This window comes from Palaemon carinicauda, chromosome 35 (genome assembly GCF_036898095.1).
Source record: "Palaemon carinicauda isolate YSFRI2023 chromosome 35, ASM3689809v2, whole genome shotgun sequence".
Lineage (NCBI taxonomy): Eukaryota > Metazoa > Arthropoda > Malacostraca > Decapoda > Palaemonidae > Palaemon > Palaemon carinicauda.
In genome coordinates, this window is record NC_090759.1 from 13,974,988 (window position 1) to 13,998,195 (window position 23,208).

The window sequence follows — 23,208 nt, forward strand, 5'->3', positions numbered from 1 at the left end:
AGCAGTAAGAGATTCGGCATACGAAGCTTCATTTGTGGTGACTAATAGGGGAGGATGGGCTGTGGCACCTTAACAGAACCAATCAAACTCTGCTGAATCCTTCGTCAGACTGGGAGGAGCTAAGAGGAGAAAAGTCCCATTTTCTTCTTTTTTTATGTCGACTAGATGGATGGATTTGTCAAATTTACTTTCAAACATCTCCTCTTACCAACAATTTCAAAATTTTGCTAGTTTCTACTTTTTTTTTTACTATAATCTGCCAATAAGAACCAATCCAATACCCATTCAACATCTCTTTGGAGGTCTCATCAGTTTAATGGAAGTTTGTGGTTTTTTCTTTTTATATACACTATAACATAAGCTTCTTTTGTAAACCAGCCCTTTGGGAAATACCTTGCCATAGAAAGGCAAAACCAGTCAGGATTTCATCTTTGTTTAATTTTTCCTTGTGGCTCAGAGAAAGATGAGGTGTTCAGATGTTGGAAAAAGATAGGAAAGAAGATTAAAAAGATTTGGAAATCTGATAAGAAAAGCAGCAGATATGGAAATAACAGGACGACCATAGTTATTCTTTCAAATACTGATACCCACCCTTTCATTTGGTAACATATTGCTACAATTTCATAAGAGGTAGTAGTTTGGCTAGGACATCAGCCACCTGTTGAGATGCTACCGCTAGAGAGTTATTGGATCCTTTGACTAGTCAGACAGTACTACATTGGATCCCTCTCTCTGGTTACGGCTCATTTTTTCTTTGCCAACACATACCTGAATAGTCTAGTGTATTCTTTTCACTTTCTTCACTCTCCTCATACACCTGACAACACAGAGATTACCAAACAATTCTTCTTTGCTCAAGTGGTTAACTACTACAATGTAATTGTTTAGCGGCTACTTTTCTCTTGGCAATGGGAGAAGAGACTCTTTAGCTGTGGTAAGAAGCTCTTCTGAAAGGTCACACCGAAATTAAACCATTGTTCTCTAGTTGGGTATGTTATAGTCTCTGTACCATGGTCTTCTACTGACTTGGGTTAGAGTTCTCTTCCTTGAGGGTACACTCGGGCATGCTATTCTATCTTGTTTCTCTTTCATAGTTTATACATGATAGATCTAATTTAATGTTGCTAATGAACTTTAAATATTTCATTTTGATTGTTATTACTTCTCTTGTTGTTTATTTATTTACTTATTTCCTTTCCTCACTGGGCTATTTTTCCTTGTTGGGGCCCTTGGGCTTATAGCATCACTCTTTTCCATCCAGGGTTGCGGCTTAGCTAGTGGTAGTAGTATTAGTAATAATAATACTGTAATAATATGTTATTTTCATTAGTAAAATAAATTTTTGAATATACTTACCCGATAATCATGTAGCTGTCAACTCCGTTGCCCGACAGAATTCTACGGGAGGGATACGCCAGCTATCACTATACTAGAAGGGGGTGTACTCACAAGCGCCACCTGTGGCCAGGTACTACAGTACTTGTTGTTGACGCCACCTCACTTTTTCCTCGGTCCACTGGTTCTCTATGGGGAGGAAGGGTGGGTCAATTAAATCATGATTATCGGGTAAGTATATTCAAAAATTTATTTTACTAATGAAAATAACATTTTTCAATATTAAACTTACCCGATAATCATGTAGCTGATTCACACCCAGGGGGGTGGGTGAAAAACCAGTGTACAAGACTAAAGGATAGCTAAGTATCCCGTATTTCATATAATCAGTTATCCACAATAACAATGAAATAATAAGTACCTGGTAAGGAAGTCGACTTGAACCGTTACTCTGCCTTTAATAAGATCGTCTTCCTTACTGAGCGCAGCGTTCCTCTTGGAAGGCTGAATCAACTCAAAGGTGCTAAAGTATACAGGGCTGCAACCCATACTAAAGGACCTCATCACAACCTTTAACCTCGGCGCTTCTCAAGAAAGAATTGACCACCCGCCAAATCAACAAGGATGTGGAAGGCTTCTTAGCCGACCGTACAACCCATAAAAAGTATTCAAGAGAAAGGTTAAAAGGTTATGGGATTATGGGAATGTAGTGGCTGAGCCCTCGCCTACTACTGCATTCGTTGCTACGAATGGTCCCAGGGTGTAGCAGTACTCGTAAAGAGACTGGACATCTTTGAGATAGAATGATGCGAACACTGACTTGCTTCTCCAATAGGCTGCATCCATAACACTCTGCAGAGAATGGCTCTGTTTGAAGGCCACTGAAGTAGCCACAGCTCCCACTTCATGTGTCCTTACCTTCAGCAAAGCAAGGTCTTCTTCCTTCAGATGAGAATGTGTTTCTCTAATCAGAAGCCTGAATAGTAAGAAACTGAGTTCTTAGAACTTGGAAAAGAAGGTTTCTTGATAGCACACTATAAGGCTTCTGATTGTCCTTGTAAAGGTTAAGACCTTTTTAGATAGTACCTAAGAGCTCTAACTGGGCAAAGTACTCTCTCCAGTTCATTCCCCACCAAGTTGGACAGGCTTGGGATCTCGAACGACTTAGGCCAAGGACGTGAAGGAAGCTCGTTTAGCAAAAACCGAGCTGCAAGGAACATGTAGCCGTTTCAGATGTGAAAACAATGATCCTGCTGAAGGCGTGGATCTCACTTACTCTTTTAGCTGTTGTCAAGCACACGAGGAAAAGAGTTTTTAATGTGAGGTCCTAAAAAGAGGCTGATTGGAGAGGTTCAAATCTTGATGACATAAGGAACCTTAGGACCACGTCTAGATTCCAGCCTGGAGTGGACAACCGACGTTCCTTTGAGGTCTCAAAAGACCTAGGGAGGTCCTGTAGATCTTTGTTGGTGGAAAGATCCAAGCCTCTGTGGCGGAAAACCGCTGCCAACATACTTCTGTAACCCTTGATCGTAGGAGCTGAAAGGGATCTTACTTTCCTTAGATATAACAGGAAGTCAGCAATCTGGGTTACAGTGGTACTGGTTGAGGAAACTGCATTGGTCTAGTACCAGCTACGGAAGACTTCCCCTTGAGACTGATAGATTCTGAGAGTGGATGTTCTCCTTGCTTTGGCAATCGCTCTGGCTGCCTCCTTCGAAAAGCCCCTAGCTCTTGAGAGTCTTTCGAAAGTCTGAAGGCAGTCAGACGAAGAGCGTGGAGGTTCGGGTGTACCTTCTTTACGTGAGGTAGACGTAGAAGGTTCACTCCTAGAGGAAGAGTCCTGGGAATGTCGACCAGCCATTGCAGTACCTCTAAGAACCATTCTCTCGCGGGCCAGAGCGGAGCCAACCAACGTCAGCCGTGTCCCTTTGCGAGATGAGAACTTCTGAAGTACCCTGTTGACAATCTTGAACGGCGGGAATGCATACAGGTCGAGATGGAACCAATCCAGCAGAAAAGCATCCACGTGAACTGCTGCTGGGTCTGGAATCGGAGAACAATACAATAGGAGTCTCTAGGTTATCGAGGTAGCGAACAGATCTATGGTTGGCTGACTCCACAGGGCCCAAAGTCTGCTGCAAACATTCTTGTGAAGGGTCCACTCTGTGGGGATGACCTGACCCTTCCGGCTGAGGTGATCTGCCATGACATTCATACCGCCCTGAATGAACCTCGTTACCAGCGTGCGCTTTCGATCTTTAGACCAGATGAGGAGGTCCCTTGCGATCTAGAACAACTTCACGAAAGAGTCCCTCCCTGCTTGAAGGTGTAAGCCAGGGCTGTGGTGTTGTCAGAGTCCACCTCCACCACTTTGTTAAGCTGGAGGGACTTGAAGTTTATCAAGGCCAGAAGAACCGCCAACAACTCCTGCAATTGATGTGAAGTGTCCTTTGCTCCTGATTCCATGTTCTCGATCATTCCTGTCCGTCCAAAGTCGCACCCCAGCCCGTGTCTGATGTGTCCGAGAGGAGACGGCGGTCGGGTTTCTGAACAGCCAAAGGTAGACTTCCTTGAGAAGAAAGCTGTTCTTACACCACGCGAGAGAAGACCTCCTCTCTTCGGAAACAGGAACTGAGACCGTCTCTAGCGTCATGTCCTTTATCCAGTGAGCAGCTAGATGATACTGAAGGGGGGGAGGTGGATTCTCCCTAACACGATGAACAGGGCCAGCGATGAAAGTGTCCCTGTTAGACTCATCCACTACCTGACTGAGCATCGGTTCCTTCTCAGCATGCTCTGGATGCATTCTAGGGCTTGGAAGATCCTTGGGGCCGACGGAAAAGCCCGAAAAGCTCGACTCTGAAGATCCATACCCAGGGAGACAATGGTCTGGGATGGGATGAGCTGAGACTCCTCAAAATTGACCAGGAGGCCCAGTTCCTTGGTCAGATCCATAGTCCATCTGAGAATCTCCAGACAGAGACGACTTGTGGGAGCTCTTAAAAGCCAGTCGTCTGACGGAGCCGGACACAAGATCATGGTACTGCTGCACAGTCTGTGAACTGTCAACCATGGGGAAGCGAGGAAGTACAGTGACAACCCGAAGCTGTCTAGACTGTCTGGGTCGTACAGACAACTCCTTATCGGGTTGCTGAGGTTGCCGCACTGCGTCACAACAAGTCACTTCTGCTGGTTGTTGAACGTCTTCCCAGTGACACACTGACTCCGTAAACAAAAAATCCTTTAACAAGGACTAAGCTTGGACTGTATGTCTTGCAACACAGCTCAAGGTCTATGGGAGCAGGTGTGGTAACAGACGGGGTTAGTGACTGAAGTGGAACCATTACCTTCCCTGGAAGCATGTTATGCTTAAATAAAAGTCCATAGGAGGCTACGCAGCTAAAGGCTCCTCTCCAAATGACAGAGTCTTCAAGGGAATATCAGAAGGAGGGAGAAAAGCACTTTCTCATCTACAGGGACCATATCCGAGAAAAGTTAAGTTCTCTCAGTGAGGGTTTCAATGGTGCAAAAGCAGCAGACTAGAAGGCAACATTATGAAACTGCTTGACAGTCTAGTGAGTTGGCAACAACCAAAGATGTATGACTGAGAAGCATGCGGTAAGGTATGCAGAGCATGTTGTATGCAGAGCATGCTGTATGCAGAGCATGCTGTATGTAGAGCATGTTGTATGCAGAGCATGCTGTATGCAGAGCATGTTGTATGCAGAGCATGCTGAATGCAGAGCATGCTGTATGCAGAGCATGTTGTATGCAGAGCATGCTGTATGTAGAGCATGTTGTATGCAGAGCATGCTGAATGCAGAGCATGCTGTATGCAGAGCATGTTGTAAGCAAAGCATGCTGTATGCAGAGCATGCTGTATGCAGAGCATGCTGTATGTAGAGCATGCTGTAAGGTAAGCAGAGCGTGTTGCATGGCGTTTAACATTTCTCAGAAAATCCATGACCAGTGCTAGAGTGCTTCATGCATGCTTGCATGGGGTTTTAATATCAACATAATATTCACCTTACATTCATAACTCATGATTCATTTTTGTTTTGAAGATATTTTTGCCATATTTTGCGATATTGTTAAAAATATATTGCAAGGAATACATATATATTTTTATATAAGTAAGACAAATAACCTCCATTATCATAATGTTTGTGTAGGCATACATGTATATGATTACAAATGCAAGTTATGAAAGTAATGAGGTGTTATTATTGGCATTTGTTATTTCTCAAGTTGAGGAGAAAGTGGCAGATGCATGCGTTGAGGTGGCTGACTCATAGCATGAGGTTGCTGCCTCAAGAGTTGCGCTTGCTGAGTGGTTGGCGGATGCGCAGTAGCAAGTTCCTGAGGAACGAGTTGAGGTTCCTGAGGTGTGAGCTGTGAGCGAAGAGGTAGTGGCTGCGCAGAACGCAGTAATTGTCTCGCGAGTTGAGGTTCCTGAGGCGCAAGGCTAAGGTGTTGTGCTTGCCTTGAGGAGGGTTGAGCTCGCTGCAGCGAGAGCTGAGGAGACTGACTCATGGATGGGAGAGGTTGTTGTACCTCAAGAGAGTGTTGCCTCACTGGTGGAACTGCAAGTGGAAGCGGAGGAAGTAAGGTATAAGCTTCCTGTTCCCATTGCTGAGGTTGCCTTAAGGAAGGCGGAGGGAGCTGCACACCACTGGAAACAGTAAACTCAGAACGTGGTAAGGTATCCTGAGGAGCCTCAACATCGTACGCCTGGCAGGCAGTACTGCGGAGAGGCGGAGCGTTCGCAGGAGGAGGTGTAACCTTCTCAGCCTGAAACTCACGCATTAAGACCCCAAGCTGCGACTGCATGGACTGCAGCAAAGTCGTCTTGGGATCAACAGACGATAAGGTCTGTTGTGGCATCGCCTTACCTCTCTTAGGAGGTGTGCAGTCACCTGAGACTGAGGAGAGTCAGAGCTAACCCAATGACTGCATCCGGGTTGTTGAACTCTAACTTCGTACGTCTGGCATAGGTCTGGACTTTACGTTTAAGAGGTCTTGAGACCTGAGACCAGCGTTTTCTCCCCGAAATTTCTTCTGCAGACGAGCAAAATAAGGGCTCAATCGTCTGCGGGTGGGAGTGACGGTCTCTTAAGACATGCCCGCAACCACCGAGGATACTTCTGTGCGCCGATCAAGGCCTGCCGAACCCTTTTGCCCTTCGACATTGCTTCTCCCCTGGGCTTGGGAGCTTGCAAGAGGTCCCGGACTGGGAGGACGACTGGCACGCACAGAAGTACCCTCACGCACAACACTGACACACTTTGCGCTAATCACTTATCACTTTTGATTTTCTGTTTGCACTTATTTCACTGAACTCGAAACTTTAAGTGGTTTGTACCTGAAACACGCAATTCTATCCTTTCTCAAAAGTTAGTAATTGCGAAAACAGAATTACAATGTAACAGAAAAATCTAATGAAAGATAAATAATTCAGTGGCTGGAAAGAGACTAAACACTAGATCAAATAAACTACGTTTAAAATCTCTCACCGCATAAAGCTTGAGAACAAGAAAAACTCTAGAAACGTTTACCTTCTTCCCCTAAAGAGACTAGGGAGAAGAGCAAAAACGATAACAACGTTACTCGCTTGAACGAAACGTTTATCCTCCTCTTTCTCCCTCCGTCTCTATCTCTCTCTCTCTCTCTCTCTCTCTCTCTCTCTCTCTCTCTCTCTTGACTTAGAACCTGAGAGAAGAGCCCAATCATATATATCGTTAAAACATATTATTGTTAAAGGAAAATATTTCCCAAAATGAAAAGTTCCTTTGTAGAATTAAAACCATTAAGTTAAGAAAGAATGAACAAAACGCTAGACACGGTTACTCTTACTGCAACGTGACACCGTGAAAATTCTCTCTCTATCGTAACGATAGAGCGCAAGTTGAACGTTCTGAAACGTCAACAACTGCAGAGACAAAACGAAACGTTAGTTCAACTTTGAAAACAGTACGAGACTATCAAAGAAATTCTTTCAAAAACATTAAAATAGCATAATATGTTAACAGGTAAAACCGAAATGACGGGCTCAATGTTAATTAACTTCGGTACAAGAAAAGACCGCCTACCATTAGGAAAGGTCGAATATATAAAAATTAATTTTAATAAATTTATAATAAAAGGAAGTTAATCGAAGAGGCCTATAAAAGGCGGAGAGATATAAAATAAATCTATAACTTTTGTTAAGCTAAATTAAGAAAGAGAGTCTATACTCTCTTAGACACCAACACTTCCGTCTAAGGGAAGGGTCGGCCATTTAAAGGTGAAAGAGAGTTCATACTCTCTTCGTCACCATAATTAAATTAATTCCAAAAGCTAACTAAGCTAATATAGAAGTTTCTAGTATAGCGAATAGCTGCAAATTTCAGAGAAATACTTCACCAAACCGTGAACAATACTCCAAAATCATAAGCGTATCCAAGAACGTCTTGCCGGAAGCACGACAGAGGAAAAAGTGAGGTGGCGTCAACAACAAGTACTGTAGTACCTGGCCACAGGTGGCGCTTGTGAGTACACCCCCTTCTAGTATAGTGATAGCTGGCGTATCCCTCCCGTAGAATTCTGTCGGGCAACGGAGTTGACAGCTACATGATTATCGGGTAAGTTTAATATTGAAAAATTAACATTAATAGTGAAAACTAAACTTGAAAGGAAAAAACAGTACACACTATTTCTTAAACACACCAACAAAAATACTTGTTTGTATTATGAGGCAACATGAAGCTGTTGCATGAAAGGTATTGGAGATTGTTGCACAACAAAAATGGACCTGGATTTAAGACTACAGTAGGTAGTTTTGGTATCCTAACCTACCTAAGAGTAAGAATTCTTTGTGATATAGTATTAGGCAAAATTATATTGAAAGTAGCACAGTACTGTACATTTTCTCTAATCATATATACACTAACCTAATGAATAGCATCGATAAATAATAATGATAATGTCTGCATTTCCACAAACAAAAACAATAAGCCAAACATCAAAAGCTTATGAAAGCTGGAAATATATCCTTACTTAATGCAATCTCCCTCTAGTATTTTACCTGATTATCATCATCATTATTAGCCAAGCTACAACCCTAGTTGAAAAAGCAGGATGCAATAAGCGCATGAGCTCCAACAGGAAAAAATAGCAAAGTGAGGAAAGGAAATACAGAAATAAATAAACCACATAAAAAGTAATGAATATTGAATATAAAATATTTTAAGATCAGTAATAACACTAAAATAGATCTATCAACCATAAACTATGAAAAGAGACTTATGTCAGTCTGTTCAACATATTGCAAGTTTGAAATTCTGAAGTTCATTAAACAAGTACCCAATCACTTTTTTCTCTCAAAATGTAATATGCAATTGAAATATAAAAAAATGAAAAATGATATTTTAATTATAAAATAAATTTTTGAATATACTTACCCGGTGAATATATAATAGCTGCAATTATGCGGCTCGACAGAAAACACACTAAAAAAACTCGCGAGCGATCGCTATGAAGGTTGCGGGTGTGCCCACCAGCGCCACTATCGGCCAGATACCACTCTTGCATGTAAACAAACCCTTCAATTCTTCTCGTCCCGCTGCGTCTCTATTGGGGAGGAAGGGAGGGCCTTTAATTTATATATTCACCGGGTAAGTATATTCAAAAATTTATTTTATAATTAAAATATCATTTTTAAATATTTAACTTAGCCGGTGAATATATAATAGCTGATTCACACCCAAGGCGGTGGGTAGAGACCAGAGTTAATTAAGTTTACAGCGTATAAGCTAAGAGTTTTTGACAGTTATCAATATAACAAAACCAAAATATATAGGTACAGTACCTGGTAAGGAAGTTGACTTAGATGATTACTCTGCCTTATAAGTCTGTCTTCCTCACGAAGCCCAGCGATCCTCTTAGGATGCTGAAAGACTCCCAGGAGCTGAAGTATTAAGGGCTGCAACCCATACAACAGGACCTCATCAAACCCTTAATCTGGGCGCTCTCAAGAAATGACTTTGACCACCCGCCAAATCAATCAGGATGCGAAAGGCTTCTTAGCCTTCCGTACAACCCAAAAAAACAATATTAAAAACATTTCAAGAGACAGATTAAAAAGGATATTGGAATTAGGGTAATGTAGTGGTAGAACCCTCACCCACTACTGCACTCGCTGCAACGAATGGACCCAGTGTGTAGCAGTCCTCGTAAAGAGTCTGGACATCTTTTAAGTAAAATGACGCGAACACTGACTTGCTTCTCCAAAAAGTCGCGTCCATAATACTTTGCAGAGATTTATTTTGCTTGAAGGCCACGGAGGTTGCTATATCTCTAACTTCGTGCGTCTTAACCTTAAGCAAACATCGGTCTTTCTCATTCAAGTGAGAATGAGCTTCTCGTATTAAAAAAATCTGATAAAATATGACTAAGCATTCTTTGACATAGGCAATGAAGGTTTCCTAACTGAGCACCATAATGCCTCAGATTTACCTCGTAATGACTTAGTACAAGCTAAATCGAACTTAAGAGCTCTAACAGGACATGATACTCTTTCCAGTTCGTTGCCTACGATCTCTGATAAGCAAGGAATATCAAAAGATTTAGGCCAAGGACGAGAAGGCAGTTCATTTTTGGCCAGGAAACCAAGTTGAAGTGAACAAGTGGCTTTTTTCTGTAGAAAAGCCGATGTTCTTACTGAAGGCATGAAGTTCACTGACCCTTTTAGCCGAAGCCAAGCACACTAGGAAAAGTGTCTTGAGGGTGAGATCCTTCAGGGAGGCTGAATGTAATGGCTCAAACCTGTCTGACATGAGGAACCTTAGGACCACGTCTAAGTTCCATCCAGGAGTTGCCAAACGACGTTCCTTAGAGGTCTCGAAAGACTTAAGGAGATCTTGGAGATCTTTATTGTTGGAAAGATCTAAGCCTCTATGTCGAAAGACCGAAGCCAACATGCTCCTGTAGCCCTTAATCGTGGGAGCTGAAAGGGAGTGAACCTTTCTCAGATGTAAAAGAAAATCTGCGATTTGGGCTACAGAGGTACTGGACGAGGACACAGATGCTGACTTGCACCAGTCTCGAAAGACTTCCCACTTCGACTGGTATACTCTAATGGTAGAAGCTCTCCTAGCTCTTGCAATCGCAATGGCTGCCTCCTTCGAAAAGCCTCTAGCTCTTGAGAGTCTTTCGATAGTCTGAAGGAAGTCAGACGAAGAGCGGGGAGGCTTTGATGGACATTCTTTACGTGGGGCTGACGTAACAGATCTACCGTTAGAGGAAGACTTCTTGGAAAGTCTACCAGCCATTGAAGTACCTCGGTGCACCACTCTCTCGCGGGCCAGAGGGTAGCAACCAACGTCAACCTTGTCCCTTCGTGAGAGGCGAACTTCTGCCGTACCTTGTTGACTATCTTGAATGGTGGGAATGCATATAAGTCCAGAAAAGACCAATCTAGTAGAAACGCGTCTATGTAGATTGCTTCTGTATCTAGGACTGGAGAGCAATAGATTGGTAACCTTTTGGTCAACGAGGAGGCAAAGAGGTCTATGGTGGGTTGACCCCAAGTAGCCCAAAGACTCTTGCCCACGTCCTTGTGGAGGGTCCATTCCGTGGGTATCACCTGACCCCTCCGACTGAGACAGTCTGCCAAGACGTTCAAGTCCCCCTGGATGAATCTCGTCAACAGGGAGATGCCTCGAATTCTTGACCATAAGAGAAGGTCCCTTGCGATCTCGAGCAGCGTGAAGGAGTGTGTGCCTCCTTGCTTGGAGATGTACGCCAAAGTTGTGGTGTTGTCTGAGTTGACCTCTACCACTTAGTTTCGAAGAAGCTTTCTAATATCATCAAGGCCAAGTGGACTGCTAATAGCTCCTTGCCGTTGATGTGCATGCTCTTCTGACTTGAGGTCCACAGACCCGAGCATTCCCGACCGTCCAGGGTCGCACCCCAACCCAAATCCGACGCGTCTGAGGACAACACGTGGTTTGGGTTCTTGACTGCTAGGGATAGTCCCTCTCTCAGACTGATATTGCTGTCCCATCATTTCAGGCATGCCTTTACTGGTTCGGAGACTGGGAATGATACCGTCTCTAATGTCTTGTCCTAGTTCCAGAGAGAGGCTAGATGGAACCGGAGAGGCAGAAGGTGTAGTCTCCCTAGTGAGACAAACTGCTCCAGGGATGAGAGAGTCCCTACGAGACTGTTCCAACCCCTGACTGAATAAACGTTTCGTTTCAGCATTAGTTGGACTTCGAGCAGGGCTTGACTGCGAATCTCCATCCCCAAATATAGAATAATCTGGGATGGGATCAGTTGGGACTTTTAGGTTGACCAAAAGTCCCAACTCCCTGGCCAGACTCAACGTCCAATGTAGATCCTGCAGACAGCGAAGACTGGACGATGCACTGAGAAGCCAGTCGTCCAAGTACAGGGAGGCTCGGATCCCCGATAGATGGAGGGATTTTGCCACATTCCTCATGAGCCTCGTAAACACGAGAGGCGCAGGACTGAGGCCAAAGCACAGGGCTCGAAACTGGTACCCCACATTCCTGTAAACAAACCTCAGAAACGGTTGGGAATCCGGGTGTATAGGAATGTGGAAGTATGCCTCCTGAAGGTCGAGAGAGACCATCCAGTCGCCTTCCATAAATGCTGTCAAGACAGCCTGGTAGACTTCATCGTGAAGTTTGTCTTGACAATGAACACATTGAGCGCACTTGCCTCTTACGTACTCCTGCAGTGAACATGGCTGCCAAATCATTGGAGCCATCCCTGAGGGACTTGTTCCTGCAGAGAACGTGGCTGTCAGATCATAGGAGCCATCCCTGAAAGCCTTGTTTATGCATGACATAATTGTACAGCAAAACTTCAAAGGCTCGAAAATAGCTCTGAAGTCGACCTGTAAAATCTTGGAGCGTCTCATGGCCAGGCGCCAGGGAGAGTCTATGAGGTTTGAGAAGTCTATCTGGGCAGAGGCAGGAACTCCCAAGCCGAGAACTTCTCTCGTGTCATATCAGACTCTCGCACTATAAGCCAGCTTAAAAGAAGGGAAAGCAAAGGCTGTCTCCCCCAAACTCCTCCTGGTGATAAACCAGTCGCCTAGCAAACGTAAAGCTCTCTTAGAAGAGCGAGAGAGCACTAGCTTATAAAACAACGGCTTCGAAGTAGCTAGGCCTAGTGTAAGCTCTGACGTTTAGGCGAACGAGGAGCAGCAGTTACAAAAAGATCCGGACAAAGATCCTAAAAAATCAGCATGATTTATTTAAAGTCCATAGAGGGCTAAGCAGCTTTAGGCTCCTCTCCGTCTGACAGAGTCCTCAAGGGAATATCAGTAGGAGGGGGAACAGCAACTTCCTCATCTGAAGGAACCTTGTCCGACAATAGCCGAGTCTCAAGCAAGGGAGAGACCTACCGTGGTGGCAATGCTTTACAAGCAGAGTACACACGCACTGGTGCATTAGTAGCGGACCAGGACGCAACGTCATGTAACTGCTTGACAGTCTGTGAACTGTCAACAACAACAGGTGCGTGAGGACGCACAGCGTCCACTCGAGACTGCTTTGACCGCCTAGACTGAGCAGTCAAAACAACTCTAGAATGCGGAGGTTGACGCTCAGCGTCAAAACAAGTCAACTCCGATTGTTGGCGAACGTCCTGAACGTCAACAGGAGCATCAGCAAGTGGCCTAACGTCCAAATGTGGCTGAAAATCCACACGAGACCACATCGAGTGTGGTTCTAAACAACCTGACTGACGTGACTTGGCTACGCCAACGTCAACAGGACGCACAAAGGAACGTTAGGGTGGCTGAAGGCCAGGATCTCGATGAGATAAACGGCTAGGCTCAACGGACTTATCGGCAGAATAGTCTTCCATAAGGGAGGCAAGCTTATTCTGCATGTCTTGCCGTACAACCCATTTAGGATCAACGGGAATGGTTGCGGTAAGAGACGAGGGTAACGTCTGTGACTGCAAAACCTTGCCTACAAAAAGACTCGGAGTCTGTGTTACGCTTTTGTTTAGGCGGCGAGCAGTCTTCCGATGACTGCATAGGGTCAGAGCTGTCCTAATAGTTAAAACCAGGACGCTGGACCTGTCCTGAAAGGACTGACTTTCGCTTAAAGGGCCTCGAAACCTTGTTCCACGGTTTCTTATGCGAAAAGCCTTCGGATGACGAGGAGAAAATCGTCTCTCTCGCCTTATGGTAGGGGTGATCTTGGTAAGATACACCTGATACCATAGAGGGAACGTCTGTTCGCTGATCAAGGCCTCTCGAACCCATAAGTCGTACGACATTACTTCTCCCCTGGGCTTGGGAGCTTGCAAGAGGTCCCGGACTAGGCGAACGACAGGCACGAACAGACGAACCCTCGGTCGCAACACTGATAACACTTTGCGCAATATCACTTTATCACTACGATTTTCTGTTTTGCACTTATTTCACTGAAATCGAATTTTTTAACAATTCACATTAGGTATGAATAAAACTGATTTCTACCTGAAGCACGCAATTCTACCCTCATCAAAAGGTTGTAATCGCGAAATCAGTCGTATAATGTAAGCACATTAATACCAGCAAAAAACAGTAAACATATTTTAAGATAAAAAAATCAGTGGCTGGGGAAGAGACTAAACACTAGTTCATTCAAAACTACGTTTTCAATCTCTCACCGTACAGTGCCTTGGGACGAGAATAAAAACTAAAAACGTTTTATCCTTTCTCCCCGTACAGAGACTAGGGACGAGAGTAACTCGAGAACAACGTTACTCGCTTGGGACGAGATAAAGATCGGAACGTTCTCTCTCCTCTCTCTCTCTCCGTCTCCATCTCTCTCTCTCTCTCTCTCTTGATTTCGCACCGAAGAGAAGAGCCCACTTACCTTTCGTCAATAAACAGGTTATTTGACCAAAGGAAAAAAAAACTGAAAGGTTTTTCAATTAAAAGTTCCTTTAAAATAGTCTTTAAAACATTTAAGCTTTGAAAGAAAAAAGAACAAAACGTCAGAATCGATTTACTCTTTCTGCAAAGTGAAACCGTGATACTCTCTCTCTCTATCGTAACGATAGAGCGCAAACTGCGTAGCATAAATAAACTAAACGTTAGTTCATCTTTGAAACAGTACGAAGACTATTCAAAGAAAAAAACTATCATAAAATATTTACTAAAAATATTTCATTTAATAAGTTTTAAATCATTAGCTCTGTAAAAGTTATTTACGATTGAAAAGGGCTCAACGTTGTTTAACTTCGGTTTCCAAGTTAGGACCGCCTACTCTCAGGAAAGGTCGCATATAAACAAATCATTAAAATTTATTTTGATGTTTATTATAAATGGAAAGCTAATCGAAGAGGCCTAATAAAGGCGGTTGAGAAATAAAATATATAGAGGAAAATCTATAATTAATTTATAACGTGATAAGATAATTGCTAAAAGTCTAAAACACACTTCCGTCTAAGGGAAGGGTCGGCCATTTAAAAGTCAAAGAAAGTCCATACTCTCTCTCTTGTCCTCAAAAATTAAATCTATCCAAAAACGAGTTCAAGATTTAAGATGAAGATAAAACACCTGCACTGCGAAAGCTCAAACCAAAATGAAGTACTTCACCAAATATGTTGAGAAAACTCCAGGTTCTACAGCGAGTATTGATACGTCTTGTCGTCAACGTCGACAGAGAAGAATTGAAGGGTTTGTTTACATGCAAGAGTGGTATCTGGCCGATAGTGGCGCTGGTGGGCACACCCGCAACCTTCATAGCGATCGCTCGCGAGTTTTTTGAGTGTGTTTTCTGTCGAGCCGCAGAGTTCCAGCTATTATATATTCACCGGCTAAGTTAAATATTTAAAAACTAATATAAAGATCCTGTTACATATCCAACTGAAAATTACAACTTTCAACATAGTTTCCAGTTAATCAAATGTGTATGAAGTGAGTTGCAATTATCTATTTTTTACCACATCCATTGATAGCCATGAAAGAAACTTGCTGTTCACCATGATATGTCCTCCATTACGAAATCCTTAACTCCCTTCCGAGCTCCATCTCCTCTGCTCTTAGTTTTATACACCTTCAATACAGGATGACTAAACAAACTTCCAACATTTTCATAAGTAACAGGAATTTATACCCTAACACATCAAAACCTATTTCTAACATTTATGTATTGTATTGGCTTTTTTTATAGTTTAAACCCACTTTTCATTTTTCTCTATTGGAATTTAAACATTATTTTTCTCTATCTTTTCCTTAATTACATCTTAGATAAATATTCCTCATTTTTTAATTACCAAAGGTAGCCAATAACATGTCTTAGTCCTGCTATCTTTCACTTGACAACAATTAAGATAACTAACATAGATAATTAAGTTTTTTCTTTGCTGATTTAGACAAAGGCCTACACTTTCCTTTCCTCTTGACAATGCATGAGATACAGTTTAAAAAGTAATGAGGAAATTTAAGGACAGCTTTTCACAAAAGCGATAACTGATTGGACACGAAAATTATGCTTTTTGTGAATTATAAATTGAAATATTGAAAAGGGGAATTAAAAAAAAAAAAAAACTGAAGTATTTGAAGTGTGAAAATAAAATGGAAAAAGGGGTAACAAACATCAAATAAATATGGCTATATCCTCTTGGAGTTACTTGAAAGTGACAAAAAGAATATTCATAGATCAGCCTTATGATAAAAAATATCTGGTGTGAAAACTTCATTAAGAATGCGCACTCACAATAAAAAATCCAACCTCAGGAAAAATCTAAATGCTTTAGAAATAAAAAATTAAAATGAAAAGAAAGATAAGAAATACTTGAGAAAATAAAATTTACATTACCGAATGAATCTTGATAGGTTTTTTACAAAGAATCATTCAAAAGTTTTCCAAATGACTCATTTGTATTTGCTTTAAGTTACTTTTTACATTGTAAAAAAATAGCTATTACATCGTAACTACTTCTTCACAAATAAACTAAGACTGTCACTATTACTAAATAATCTACACAGAACACCAAATCAAGGTTTTTAAATGTACCAGTAAAATATTCCCAAGAAATATAAAATATATTTCGTGCAAAGTAAAATTTTACTTCTCAACATTGCAAATTCCAAGGTATTCCAAGATACAGTTGACCTTATGTAAAAGAGCATAGTTTATGCATTTTATGTTAAACTATCATAAATGGTAATAACTTCTGAAAAGCATAATCACTTAATGTTGCATAAAGGATAACCACCATCATCGTTTCAATTACAATTTATCCACATACTGTATATCCAAGTACTGACCTGGTTTTCTATTAAGTTTAAATCTCACCATTCATTAAAATAGAAAATACTTTATTAGGCTAAAATACCAAAAGAAAATGTTTACACACACTATAAAGTACTGTACACTATGAAAATCAGTGAAAACAACACCCCCATAAAACAAAGAATAAACTCACAAACATAACATCAGAATTCTCTGCTATTTTCCAAGAAAAGGAAAAAGAAAAAAAAGCACAGAACCTGGATTTCCCAAATGCCATGTGACATCATGAAACACCACCCGGCCACTTCTGATCTACTGTCTCCACCATCTCTTTAGGTCTAAATATATCCACCGCCTCACATCCTGCTCCTCACTCCCATTCATATGTTTAAGTTATTTCATTCATAAAAACAAAAATAAGATGAAATAATTTACAGTATGCTGTTCACTGTACGTTTTTTTTTTCTCAAATCCTTCAAGATATTATCTGTAAAAATTAATTTACGTTATTTAAAATTTGTAAGTTATAAAGTTATAATTCTAGCAAACATTGCATCAATAAACATATCCTAACCTGTATATAATCAATTTACTTATAGGTATTTACTCTCTTCTAATATTGGCCAAGTCTAAAGTAAACAAACTCTCTCATGAAAATATCCAACTATTCAGGTGGCAAAGTAACTACTCTAATTCTCCTAATTCAGCAGATTAGTTTGACTAATGACACAAATTTAGCTAATAAGTGAACAAAGGCAATCACTAGTCACATAGTTTATAAAACAAATTGTAATAAAAATATATGCATACTCACTACTGCCTTTCACACAAAAATATGCACACACAAAAAGCAACAAGTTAGTCCCTCACTGTACCTCAAATGGCACTAGATACAGAGCATGACATGCCAACAAACTCCACCTGTGATGCAGGTGCCAACTAGATTATTAATGGCACCAATTACATGCTAGCACAGTCCTTAATCTATTTTCAAATGAAGCAAACGGAATCAAATAAAAAAACTTAAGCTACTTATTTGGAAAACTAATTTTGGTTTTGTGAATGACATTCAAGATAATTAAGAATAAAAGAAATGTACCAAAATTAGAACTCCCAAACTACCTCTGGCATGCTCAACCTGGTCTCAGCTGTGTGATTCACTAAGCATTAGTCTGAAGAGGAACTTATTAAGAGTAGAAACTGAGGTGCATTCCAATTTACATTTTACAGCACTATAAAGATGCCAGTACTCCAAATGCTGCTAATAAAGTATGTACAGTATAGTACACAGCTAATTTAAACATTAGTAGTAACTTATGTAGGGTAATAAAAAAAAAAAAAAAAAAAAAAGAATGATAAGTGATACTCTTAAAAGCTAAAGAGACTACTAATCTGTACAGCATTAGATGATGAGTCATCCACAAAGCGCAGACTGTAATTCAAATGAATTCACTAGTAATCTATAGCTTTACCATTTGAGAATCACATTTTAATACCACAAGATTTTAGTCTCAGGGTCTGTCGTGGCAAAATAATAATATAAGCTTTAATAAATCCATGACTATATGTACTTATACAAATGTCTACTTAAACCTATCACAGGCTAAAATGATAGCAGAATGAACGTTACCCTAAAATCATAGCACAATTTGATAGATAAAACTTACAACTTGACAACTCATGAGTGATAATAGATCACTATCTTCTTTTAACAACTTCAGAAATAATTAATCAAAAGAGTATAATACTTATAATGTTATATTTTTTTGGCTAGCTGTGAACAAATCCACAGAAAATTCCCTACATATACAAAGACTGTAATAAAGTATAGGCAAAATAATAATAATAATTTGATAAAGCAATGACAAAATAAGGCAATAAAACATCTTTGAACTTTTGATCACACACCCCTACCAACTAGCCTATGTTCTTTCATGTTGTACAGTACAAGAAAACCTACAACAAACTAAATTTGTGCAGAATGTAAACCTCTCCACTTATTTTCACTGGCTGCCAAATATTCCTGTCTGAATTGCTGGGACTACTACGAGATTCTTCCTGGTTTTCTCATTGCAAAACAAAACCAAACGACCTCAAAATCAGCAGAGTCAGGGTTTTATCTGTTAGCACTGATCTTTTCACCCGGCCCCCTCCGGTCAAACAGCTGTACTAAGAATTCTTAAGCAGATTTTCTGATTGTTTCATGAGGTTGTAGAAATATACCTGACTACAATGGCATTCATTATTAGGTGTGTAGTGTATTTATTAGTTATGAAATAGCACAATACCATTATTTTTCAATTTCATCTTGGGGACAGATCAGTGACTACTCCATTGGTGCAAGCCAGAACAATTTCCACAGCACAGAATACCCATTACATTTCATGAAGGGTTTTCTTTAAACCACTTTTTTTAAACTAATTCTTCAATTCCTGTCTATTATAAACAAACTAAAATGTAAATTACAACTAGCATATTAAATATGGATTTTCCAATGTACTGTATATCTTCAAGGATAAGAGTATATAAGTTTTCCTTTCACAGTTACTATACATATGACCATCATTATCTTATCTTATATGAACTAAAGTCCACTGCAAGGCTGACAAGACAAATCCTGTTATCATAAGATTCTGATCTCTAAATAAAATTTTATATTCACCTTAAAACCTTTATTCCAAAGAGAGGAAACTTTTATCAATTACTGATAACATGTACTGTATCTTAAAATACTTTAGGGGTCAGACAAGGAGAGGTCAGCCATGTTTGCTTGGTAACCGTGTTTTCTGCAATAGCTTTTAAAATGACTAATGGGTGAGATTTAGGTTGCAAATCATTTTGAATAAAAGTTATTGGAAATGTTCTTGCCTGGTAATCGCCAGACTGGGGTTTGAGGCCCCCCCAAGCTTGATAGTTTCTGTCCACAACTTCACCATCCCTGTCTATCTACTTTATCATCAGCAGACATTGCTTGGCCCTCTTTGGTTCTAGCTTGGGAGGAGAGGGAGCCTGGGCACTGATCATATAGATATATGGTCAGTCTCTAAGGCATTGTCCTGCTAGGTAGGGCATTGTTACTGTCCATTGCCTCTGCATTCATGAAGGGCCTTGAAACCTTTAAAATTTTGACCTCTACTGTAAATTTCAAAATTTCTTTTCCACTTTCCTTGTAAAATTCCTGCTAGGAATGGGTAATACAATTCTTTTTCTTTCAATTCTTTTGTCAAATTTTCTTTCTAAGACGTCTCACCGGCAATCCAGATTGTGGCTTTTATGATTTTAGGTTATTTATACATTATAAGAGGATTTTTTTCTCTTGATTTACTCTCAATGACAATAAAAGTGGTGTGATTCCAGCAACTTTGTGAAGGTGTAAAGGGATTGTTTTGTTTGATCATTTTGAGGAATGTGGTTTGCTAAGAATTCTTCTTTCTAAAAGGGCTATGTTTAAAATATAGTTGACAACTTCAATAGCTAGAATTTTGAAAGTAAATTAACATGTATTTCAGAGGAAAATCCAGAAGAGACTAGACTAATTAATAATAGGAGATGGTGAGGTTCCACTCAGTTAATTTTGCTGGGGTTAATATTAGTGAGCTTCATAAGATATTACTACTTTTATTGTGTTAGTGAATTTAAGAATACCCAAGTCTTTGGACTTTTCTACTTGAAGGTTTTTGAATTGGAAAAAAGATTCCTCTCACTAGGATCTCTTGGAAAGAATTGTAACATTCTCTTGTTTGACGACACATCCTGTTGCCATTCCCGTATTCCCGTTGGATATTGTTAGAGCAAAATCCCAAAGTCACTACTTTTACAAAGAAGACTCCATTGAATATACCGGAAAAAAATTTGCATAGTAATATTTATTGGACTGTGGAGAGAAAAAGAGGGTTCAAAAGAAATAGACTTCATAGGATCACTTTGCATTCTGGAGGCTACTGGCATTACAACTTAATCAAAAGTTGGTCCAATATGGGAACCAGTAAATGGGAAATATCCAAACGGTAATAGGTTGGCCAAGGCACCAGCCACCCGTTGAGATACTACCACTAGAGAGTTATGGCGTCTTTTGACTGGCCAGACAGCACTACATTGGATCCCTCTCTCTGGTTACACATACAGCGAATAGTCTGGCCTATTCTTTACATATTCTCCTCTGTCCTCATACACCTAACAACACAGATTACCAAACAATTATTCTTTTACTCTACTGTAATTGTTCAGTGCCCACTTTCCTCTTGGTAATGGTAGAAGAGAGACTTTAGCTATGGTAAGCAGCTCTTCTAGGAGAAGGTCGTGCCAAAATCAAACCATTGTTCTCTAGTCTTGGGTAGTGTTATAGCCTCTGTACCATGGTCTTCCACTGTCTTGGGTTAGAGTTCTCTTGCTTGAGGGTACACTCGGGCACACCATTCTATATAATTTCTCTTCCTCTTGTTTTGTTAAAGTTTATATAGGCAATATCTATTTTAATGTTGTTACTCTTCTTAAAATATTTTATTTCTCCTTTTTTCCTTTCCTCACTGGGCTATTTTCCTTGTTGGAGCCCCTGGCCTTATAGCATCCTGCTTTTTCAACTAGGGTTGTAGCTTAGCAAGTAATAATGATAATAATTAGTGCACCATCCACCAGCGCATCATTAAAGAAACACAATTGTTACTTATGTCTACCACACAATTCACTGAAGCTGCTGCAGCCTTTTGCAACCCATTTGAATTTTTTTTCTAAACAATTTAGGTAACCTTAAATAAGTTTAAGGTCTTGGTGATCTGCAAAATTTTCTTCTTTAACCTTATAAATAACCCTAACTATTGAATCTGCAAAAGAAAGAATTAGAAGTATCCTCTCAATTTTATAACAAAGCATTTCTTTTGTCTGCCAACCCAAAAACCTGAATAAAAAAAAATGCTTTCATATTGAGTTCAAGAGAATTAGCCTGATCTCAGGCACTAACAAAGTTAGGCAATTAATTTATTCTAAAATTGAAAAAAGCTTCTGTGAGTTTTTCCTTATTTTACTTGAGATGTTGAAGAGAAGGAACTCCATTGATTTTGATGGGGATAAGCTTATAAAGAACTCTGGCTTCTTTAGAGAAGTTTGATTCTATGAGGTACTTGAAAGAGGAGGGATTTCCAGTTTCCCCTTAATTGGAATTGGTAAAGAATCTTCAATCTGGACTCTATATATTTGCACTCAATGTATCTAATATTAAACATTATTGATGCAAAGTCAACTTCAACTAGTGGAATGGTGGGCTGATCTTTGTCGTTTAACTCCAGGAGTGTCCTTTGAAGTAAGGGTTCCAGATATCTCTTTTCATAGACACTTTCCAGCAATGGAGGGGTGTCACTAAGGATTAATTCATTCTGTCAGAGAGGTGGTCGTAGAAGGAATACAGTCTTGATCTAGGCATTTTAGTCTCAAAAATCAATAGGAATGGGTAGGAGAATAGCAGCATATGCAGACAACTCGACAGACTGGCTAAGATTTGGAACCAGGACTGAATTGTTGTTCTAGATTGCAGAAGTACAGTACTTTCATCTTTGACAAAACTTTTAATTACAATCTTTTACTATATAGCATCTACATTAGAGTAGCCTCAATGATCCACTGTATGTATAAGGACCCACAGCCTTCAACCCTTTGAGGCTTAAAAGAGCATCAACCTCTCTAGTTCCTATCACTGAGCCTCCCTCAAACCTTAAGCTTATTCAAGTGAATCCTAGTTCTTTTAACACTAGACAATTCTTCTGAGATCCTGTCATCTGATTCAAGTTACCCTTGAACCATCACAGCTTACAGTAAAATGCTCCAAATCTCATTGCCCCCTCCCCATCCCCGGCTTTAACTTCACTCCCCAAAATTAAACTACTCACTGTAAGTCTAAAACCAGATAGTGGGATGGATAGAATTAAAAAAGTATTATCTGCACAAGCAAAACCTTTGTTTTTCAGTTCAAAATACATATCATGCATATACAATACCAACAGCAACCAAGAACACTACCATGGGGAAAGCTAGATAACCATCACGTAGTTAATACGGCGTCTTATCAACAACTAGGCTTTGAAGTCTATTAGTTAAAAATTCATTAATGATATTAAGCAATTCTTCTTCAAGTCCCAACAGCCAAAGTTTGTAAGCATAAGTAAAAATTAATATTACTAAAAGAACAAAAGTCAACGTCAACCATAAAAACTTTGCGGCTAGAATTTAAGAATTTTTTTATAACAAACATACTGTACTCTACTGTAAATTGAAATCACAGTACATAGTGTATCACAAGACAAACTGAAAACCTAGGGAACAGAATAATATTTTCAGCATAAACATTCATACGTTTTGGCAACAACACAATCAAAATCTCCCAATAAAAAGTGAGTTACACGGAGTACAAATCAGCAAGGCTTGAGAAATCTCCATCCCATTTTACTGTTATGGAAAGATTGATTCTCCAACATTATATCGAAAGTTACAAAAAATTTTTAAAAGTATATAGTACAATGCATTGCATTACCAATCCTATGGTAACCAACACCCAATAATGATCAGTAGTCCTTAATAACTGTTAACACAAATGCCTTTGAAATCTCAATTAAATATTGTACTATGCTATTAC

At 40.1% G+C, this 23,208-nt stretch overlaps 1 protein-coding gene across 6 annotated transcripts in view; it reads right to left on the minus strand.

The window, feature by feature from the left end:
- The window catches only part of atl (atlastin GTPase), a 440,834-nt gene that overhangs the window by 215,881 nt on the left and 201,745 nt on the right, over positions 1-23,208 (minus strand). The window contains exon 1 of one of the 6 annotated variants that reach the window (XM_068358732.1): positions 17,401-17,474. The exons of 4 other annotated variants lie outside the window; for them this stretch is intronic. The gene's annotated coding sequence lies outside the window, so the exon portion shown is untranslated. Of the gene's footprint in view, positions 1-17,400; positions 17,475-23,208 lie in introns of those variants that run through there. One more of the 6 variants, XM_068358736.1, reaches the window with a different exon arrangement.